The sequence below is a fragment of the Tursiops truncatus genome, chromosome 7 (assembly GCF_011762595.2).
Source record: "Tursiops truncatus isolate mTurTru1 chromosome 7, mTurTru1.mat.Y, whole genome shotgun sequence".
Taxonomy (NCBI): Eukaryota; Metazoa; Chordata; class Mammalia; order Artiodactyla; family Delphinidae; genus Tursiops; species Tursiops truncatus.
The window spans coordinates 74631784-74640720 of NC_047040.1; the positions used below are offsets into that span (position 1 = coordinate 74631784).

Below are 8937 nucleotides of genomic sequence, written 5' to 3' on the forward strand. Positions count from 1 at the left end.
GGAGATACTGACATGATAATCAAAAATAGTGTAAAACTTTCATTTCAATAAAAATCTATCAGGGTTCAGTTTCTCATATAAATTATTTTTGAGTCCTTTTGCTTTGACTCATATAGTGTTTACAAGAAATTGTGTTCCCACCTTGCATCTTTCTTTTGCTAACTTTTGACCTTTGATTTTTCAAATACTTTACGGTCCACCTTATAGGTTGCTCTTCTTATTTCACAGGCTGTCCATAGGAGGAAATGTTCACTAGTTAGCCCAGGAAAAAAGCAAGATTTGTGCATCTTAAAAAATAAGTGAATGCATTCATTCTTTTATTTAATCAGATATAATAATTTAAAACTATATTAAACCTGTCCCTGAAGATCACAAAGAAGACAGAATTTGGAAAATTAAAGAATTAGGTAAATTAGAAAAGCTTAAGATGAACAGATAACTAGTGAAGAAAAAAGTTAAAGATACTCTATACATAATTGATTTTAATATAGCACCAATGGATCATCAATGCAAAAAAACCTGTACCCATGGAGTTCAGTCTACTTTTGCTTTAAAGGTCACCCAGTGTCTTAGGACTCTCTCAAATTAAGTAACATAGACAGATCAACAAGCAAAGGAAATTTAAAACTATAGAAAAAATGGAAAATGGTGACTGACCAGTCTGATCTTATGAAATATTTCTGATTGATAATAATCAGAACAGCAATTTTCCATTTCGGTGTTGAGACAGCATCATTAACTAATCAAAGATTCACTGAAACTCTCAACATACTATACAGTTATTAAAATTATGAAAAGTTAGGCATAATATTAAGAACAAAACAAAAGATAAGGGATCAAAACTATCAATACAAAAAGAATCACAGAGCTAGGGACTAAAGGTATTATAGTAACTATCAAATATAGAACCATAAAGGTCAAGAAAATGGACATTTGACAAATCTAAATTAGATCTGTTGAGATGAGAGATGAGAATTGAGAGTTATATGTCAAAAACTAAAGAAAATTTTAATATTTATGAAAAGGCTCAGAATTCATAATGTAGAAGAAACCTCAGTTCGTCTTGATAAAATAAAGTTGAAGAATATGGATATATGTTGATTAAATGAATTCCACAAAAATTCATTCATCTTAAAAACATTCTCAAGAATATTTCTCTATTTTTAGTAGAGAAAAGCAAAGGAAAGGGGAATCTTTATTGCAACTGCCAGCCAGTTATGTACCATCAATAATATTCTGGGAGAAACATTGACCACATTTATAAAGTATAAAATTAGTCCATACAGATTTTCTGATTTACATAAGAACACAATCACACACATAAATAAAATGCAAATATATATACATACACACATATGTATATTCTTGTATATGTGTGTATGCATGCTAATATTATTTTTTCTAGCATAAAATCAAAATTCTGGGCCTTAAAATGATAATTATTGATAAAAAGAAATAAGAAAAGTTATCAGCTGTGTATAATACTGTCTAACTTCTTGTTCTAACTTAAGAATTGACTTCACAGTTGCAGTTTCATTATCCATGAAATAGGTATAAAAACCTTTACCTTATATTGTTGTGTATGGATTCAGTAAGGAAATATATAGAAAGCACTTAGCACAATACCAGGCATATAGTAAATCTTTCATAAAAGTAAATATTATTAAAAGAAATCATTAAGAGAATTGGGGAATTGAATGCTTATAGTACTACTAGAAGTGCTTTTATTAGTGATACTGAATGATAAACATACTAAAGACTCTAAAAAGGTAGACCTAAGTATGAAAAATTCATATTTTTAATTTGACAAATTTGCCCTATCCAAATAAATGTAACTGTTAGTTAACATTTCCATTTTTATTTATTTTATTATTTTTGGCTGTGTTGGGTCTTCGTTTCTGTGCGAGGGCTTTCTCTAGTTGAGGTGAGCGAGGGACACTCTTCATCGCGGTGCATGGACCTCTCACTGTCGCGGCCTCTCTTGTTGTGGAGCACAGGCTCCAGACGCACAGACTCAGTAGTTGTGGCTCACGGGCCCGGTTGCGCCGCGGCATGTGGAATCTTCCCAGACCAGGGCTCGAACCCGTGTCCCTTGCATTGGCAGGCGGATTCTTAACCACTGCACCACCAGGGAAGCCAAGATTTCCATTTTTTATGGCCAACTTCTTGGGTTAGTTGATAGATGCTTGTTTTGGCCTTTCTATATAGTGCTTACTACTCTACTGAAAGGAAGTAAGAAGTGTATTGTATACCTTTCAATTGCATGTTGTACAACATATCCTTTTCTCAAAGTATATGAACTGATTTCAAAGGTCAGTTATTAAATGTCCTAATATTTGTGGCAGATGAAGTGTGGACCCAGAATCATTGGAAGTTCTATATACATCAAAGATAGATAAAGACATGATGAAGTTAAAACTTTTGTTTTCTAGAAAACCACATTCTTTAGATCTATCTAGGAAATCAGCTGAATATGCATGAAACTGTGCTATCATCTGGTTTACATTTTCCCATCTGGTCCAAAGAATAGTGTCTGTCCAATCTCTTGCTAAAGCAAATACACTATAATTGGTTATTCTCCATATCTATGAGTTTAGTAATTATATTAAATGGAAATTTGGCTAGTTGGATATTTATTCATTTATTTATTTCTTCAATTGTATTCTATGGATTGACAATAAAGTATTATCAGTGAATCCACATTGGCATTTGATGACGACCATTTTCTAAGTGCTTGCAAGGTATCAGTTTTGTAAGCATTCCATAATTTTGCTAGTCTACAAATTTCAGAATTCAACATTCAGCACTTAAACTCCAATAATGTTTTCTTTATTTTTTTTTCAATTGTATGAGCATAATATTCCATCCCATGAGTAAGCAACTATGAAAACTGAGCATAAAAATGTGGCCAGAATTTGGCATAAATTATGAGTCTACAAATAAAGATTAATTTTCCTTTTAATTAATAAAACCTAGTGTTTGGCATTTTCTCTTCTAAATTCTTCAGAATCTAGAGTATATTTTTAGAATTGGGTTTGCATCCCAATTTCAAAACAACTTCTCTGAATTTCAGTTACTTCCTCAGTAAGTATGGATATAGTAATACTTGTATTCTAGGATCGTTGTGAATAGAAGATTCACAACAAAATAAGGTGTTTGTGAGGCATCTAATATAAGATCTGGAACACTGTAGAGATTCAATAAACCAGAGGAAAAATTGTTGTTGTTCTATAAGTCCAATTTCAAGCACCCACAAGAGTGGTCTTTCAGCTCTCTGTTCAGCTTCTCTACTTGTTTTTGTCTCTAGTGGTGGTGCAGGTTCAGGGCCAGAAGAAACTCTGGGCTAATTGTCTAGGGAATGGGAGTAGGGTGAGGATTTGGAGTAGGATACAAATTGATGGGATTGTCACCACTGAGCAGGCTAGGGAAGTGGGGTAGAAACCCTTGCCGAGGTAAGGGAGGCAGAGTAAGATCTGAGAATCTTGGGGCCCACAGATAAGAGAGGAGGTGTTATTATTGAAACAGGAAGGGGTAGGTATCTTTGCTCAAAGTCCAGGTATACCATTTGTAACTGAATGAGGACAGTAATGTCAGCTGAGTACTTGTAACATCCAACCGTTTACAGTGCATTGATCTTGAGCAGCTTCAGGCTGAATTTGTCTCCCAGGACAAAAGGAGGTTAGACCCCCAGGGAAGGAGAGACTAATTACACATCTTCCCAGACTTACAGTGGCATTATGTCTTTATAAACCCATCGTAAGCTGAAAATACCATTCAATCAAAAATGTATTTAATACACCGAACCTACTGAACATCACAGCTTAGCCCAGCCTACCCTAAAAGTGCTCAGAACACTTACATTAGCGTACGGTTGGGTAAAAGTCATCTAACACAGCCTCTTTCCTGGCTGGAACCATGGAAGGTGCTGAGGAGAAGAAAAAGAAGTTTCCTGCTGTGCCAGAAACCCTTAAGAAAAAGCGGAAGAATTTCTCAGAGCTTAAGATCAAGCGCCCGAGAAAGAAATTTGCCCAGAAGATGCTTTGAAAGGCAAGGAGGAAGCCTTATCTATGAAAAAGCTAAGTACAATCACAAGGAATACCAGCAGATGTACAGAACTGAAATTCGAATGGCTAGGATGGCAAGAAAAGCCGGCAACTTCTACGTACCAGCGGAACCCAAATTGACATTTGTCATCAGGATCAGAGGTATCAGTGGTGTGAGCCCAAAGGTTCGAAAGGTGTTGCAGCTTCTTCGCCTCTGTCAGATTTTCAATGGCACATTTGTGAAGCTCAACAAGGCTTCGATTAACATGCTGAGAACTGTGGAACCATACATTGCATGGGGGTACCCAAACCTGAAGTCAGTAAATGAATTGATCTACAAGTGTGGTTAGATCTACAAGTGTGGTTATGGCAAAATCAACAAGAAGCGAATTGCCCTGACGGATAATGTGTTGATTGCTCGATCTCTTGGCAAATACGGTATTATCTGCATGGAGGATCTGATTCATGAGATCTATACTGTTGGAAAACGTTTCAAAGAAGCAAACAACTTCCTGTGGCCCTTCAAATTGTCTTCTCCATGAGGTGGAATGAAGAAAAAGACTACCCATTTTGTAGAAGGTGGAGATGCTGGCGACAGAGAAGACCAGATCAACAGACTTATAAGAAGGATGAACTAAGGTATCTACCATGATTATTTTTGTAATCTGGTCAGTTAATAAACAGTGACTGCTTTCAAATTGAAAAAACAAAATCATCTAACACAAAGCCTATTTTCTAATAAAGTGCTGAATATCTCATGTAACTTAGTGAATACTGAAAGTGAAAAAGAACAGTTGTATGGGTACCGAATGCTTGTAAGTGTATCCATTGCTTATCCTTGTGATTGCATGGCTGGCTGGGAGCTGTGGCTGCCACTGTCCAGCATCATGAGAGTGTCATGCTATGTATCAGTAGTCCAAGAAGAGATTAAAATTCACAATTCAAAGTTCAGCTTCTAGTGAATGCATATTGCTTTGGCACCATCGTGGTCAAAAAATCGTAAAGTCTAGCCATCGTAAGTCGGGACTGTCTTTATATCTTTTCCAATTCAGAAGTGAACCCCCCTGCCCCAAGCAGCTCCCGCTCAGGGACACTGAAATCTCTGAAACACTAGCTTATGGAGTCTTGAACTTCTTTACACTGGAAGCAAACTGTTAGCCATAAAGGTTTTAAAATGCAAATAAACAGAAATAACCAATTTGTTTCTATTTTAATATATAGGATATGGATAAGAACGCCAAAAGGTATCTGGAACCCTGTCCCAACTGTGAGTTCTTTCTCCACTATGGGCAGATTTTCTAAAAATATCAGGTTTATTGAGGTATAATTTACATATAATAAAATTCTCCGTAGGTTTGATTTTGTTGAGACACAAGACAACTCTTCTTCAACTATCTTACTAGACACTTGTGCAAAGGCCATTCAGGCTGCACCACAAATTGTTGATGAAATTCAGCTTCCCACACCACAGCGGTCTATGCTGGAATGGAAGGAGCATCGTATCAGTGGCCCAGGTGGAATCCTGAGACCAGCTAATTCCATTATATTCCTGTCATTTTTGCCACCACCAGAAAATGTAGTCTGTCTTGCCTCCCAGTCCCAGTACTGTTTGCTCTGGGCCTCCTAACCTCCGTTTCCGCTCTCTATCCAAGCTTTCCTTCCAACTGCAGCTTGCATTCCTTTGTAAATGACTCCCCTGTCTTTAATGCTGATGTAGTCATTAATGGAGTTGCACGGTGCACATTTTGCCTGCTGATGGGTTTGGAGAGTCCCTTAGATATGTGTCCAGTATTACAAGCATACATGCATCCTCCCCATGACCCCTCTCCTTCCACACACTCTAGAATGTTCTTCCCTGATAGTGTGTAAGCTCCATGGCGGCACAGATTTTTGTTTTGTTCACTAATGTGGACCAAGTAACCAGAACAGTGCCCCTCCTAGAGTAGGTATTCCATAACTATTAGTTAAATGAATGAAGTCTTTGGGTATTCTTCAAAAAATATATGGTTATATGCTAGTATAAAAATAAATGATTAAAAAATTCCCTTTCCCTCATGGAGTTAACATTCTCATGTGTGAGTGTTAGAAAAGGCCAGACACCAGGAATGTAAACGTTGTACTATGGGGAAAATAAATCAAGCTAAGGAAATAGAGAGTTACTGGTAGTGTTTTGGTTATTTTAGGTAGAGTGGGCAGGACAGTCCTCTTTGGGGAGACAAATTTGGACAGAGTATTGAGTGATGTGAAGATTTTGGACATGAAGAGATTTGGGAGCAGGCAAGGGTAACAGAAAGTATAAAGGTCATGAGATGGGAGCATGTTTTGCGCATCTGAAGGAGAGAGAAGAGTGGGAAATGTTATCAGGGAGATGAGCAAGGGCTGTATTGTGCATGTCTTATAGGTTATGCTAAGGATTTTGAATTTTATTTAAATGTGATGGAAGCCATGGGAGAGTTTGGAACAGGAAAATCACACAATCTCATTTATAGGATTAAAAGATCACTGAGTAAAAGTCTACTTGGTGAAGAGACCAGCAAGGAGACTATTGCAGCATCAAGTGAGGGATGATGGTGGATTGAACTGGGATGGTGGCAGTGGAGGGGAGCTCAGGTTCTGGATATATTATGAAGGTAGAGTTTTGAAGGTGGATTCCATGTGGGTAAGGGAAAGAGAGGAATTAAGGAGGGGCGCTAGGTTTCTTAACTGAGCTGGGATATCCTTTTTATTGTAAGTGTTTCCTCAGGGAAGAGAGTGAACTGATGCATTTTAGGAAAATATTTATTCTGCTTCCCTGCAAACTCAAAAGAAAATGGTTATTTAAAAAAAACAGTCTACCTTTTTTTCTTTTAATATTTTTTATTTTGAAAAATGTCAAGAAGGTGAAAAAATAGTACAATGGACAACTATATACCCTTCGCCTACATCCATTAATTGTTTATATTTTATTGTATTTGTTCTCTCTCTCTCCATATATATACACACGGACACATACAATTTTCCGTCTGATGCATTTGAAAGTATATTGCAGACATCATGAAGCTGCACCCCTAATATTTCAACATATATTTACTGATAACAAGGAAATTTTCCTACACAAGCACCAGACCAGAGACATTTAACATTGATACAATGCTATTAATCTAATATGCAACCCATATTGAAATTTTCTGTTGTACAAATAATGTTTTTTCTTTTACCCTGAGTCAACCAAGTCTCATTCATTGCCTGAAGTTATGTTTCTTTAGTTTCCTTTAATCTGGAGAAAGAGTTGGCAAATTTTTTATTAAAGGCTCAGATAGCAAATATTTTAGGCTTTATGGGCCACATATAGTCTCTGTTGCAACTGCTTAGCTCTGCTATTACAGAGCAAAAAGAGCCATTGACAACCTGATGAGTGTGGCTGTGTGCCAATAAAACTTTATTTATGGACTATGAAATTTGAATTTCATATACATTTCATGGTTCATGAAATATTATTCTTCTTTTGATTTTTCCCCAACAATTAAAAAATATAACCATGGTCTGCTTGTGGGCGGTACAAAAACAAGCTGCATTTATCCATTGGCCTATAGTTTGCCAATCGCTGATCTAGAACAAACTTCTCACCTTTTTATTGTCTTTAATGACACTGACATTTTTGAAAAGTCCACGCCTGTTGTCATGTTGAATGTCAAAATCAGATTAGTCGGATTGTTTCTTCGTTATTAAATACAGGTTAGTCATTTTTGCAAGTACGTATTCAGGTGGTGGTGTGTCTTTCTCAGTGCCTCACAGGTCAAGAGGTATATGTGATATCGGTTTATGTTTTATTTGTGATGCTCCCTTCTTTTCTCTAATTCAGTTTTGTGAGCATAAAATGTGACATTCTTATTGATCTGACCATGTCCATATACAGAGAACCTATAAACATTGGAATTCATAATGAGAAACCAACGGGTACCCAATAGAAACACAATTATATGGGGAGATGATCAACCACCATGAACCTTGTGCATTGTTGATGGCATACTGTTAGTAAGAGACAGACATTTTCAAATGAATGAAGAGTTTTATGACATTATTACTTTTACTTTGTTTTATTAAAAAATTAAAAAAAATCATATACAGAAAATTGGGCCAGTCACATGCCTCTATTCATGGTATACTATTATCTTCTATCCCTGTGAGGCCCCTCTCATTTTATTTCTCCTTTTTTTTTCAATCTTCCTCTCCCTGCCCACCACCCCTCCATAGAAACCCACTCTACTGCATTTGGATATATTTGTATCTGAAAAATATAGCACGTTGCCTTGTATTTGTATGTTTTAAATTTACATAAGTGACAGTGTATTACAATCTCATTTTTTTCTGACTTTCTTATTCCACACTATGTAAAGATTGATGCATATTGTTCTATGTGTCCTTCTGCTCTGAGCATAATATTCCATAGTGCACATCTACCATGCTTTGTTTATTTATTTCCCTAGCAAATTGCAGCTGAGTTGCTTCCAACTTCCTTCTACCACAAACACTGCTGTGATAAACAAAATCATACATCAGTCCTTCTATATCTCTGCCCCTATTTCTCTGGGACATGTACTTAGGAGGACTGGGGGTCACAGGGTATGCACATCCTGCAGCACTCTGAGCACTGCCAGACAATAGGGCCCCATCGCTCCCCATGCCTGTCAGTGATCCACAAGTTTCCTACTTCTCCATATTCTCACTAACATTTCTAATTTTTTGCCAAAGTGGTAGGTATAGAGGGATGCCTCATGTTTTAAATTTGCATCTGTATGAGAGTTAGTGTAGTTGTTCATCTCTTCAGATAATTATTATTCTCTTGGGTTTCTCATCTTGTACTTGTTGATGCAAGGCAAGAGTCCTTCCTATCTTCTAAATATAAATTGATAGT

At 36.6% G+C, this 8937-nt stretch overlaps 1 pseudogene; it reads left to right on the top strand.

Moving 5' to 3' along the window:
* Positions 1 to 3915: 3915 nt before the first annotated feature.
* Positions 3916 to 4696, top strand: LOC101339851 (large ribosomal subunit protein uL30 pseudogene; annotated as a pseudogene).
* The last annotated feature ends 4241 nt before the right edge of the window (positions 4697 to 8937 follow it).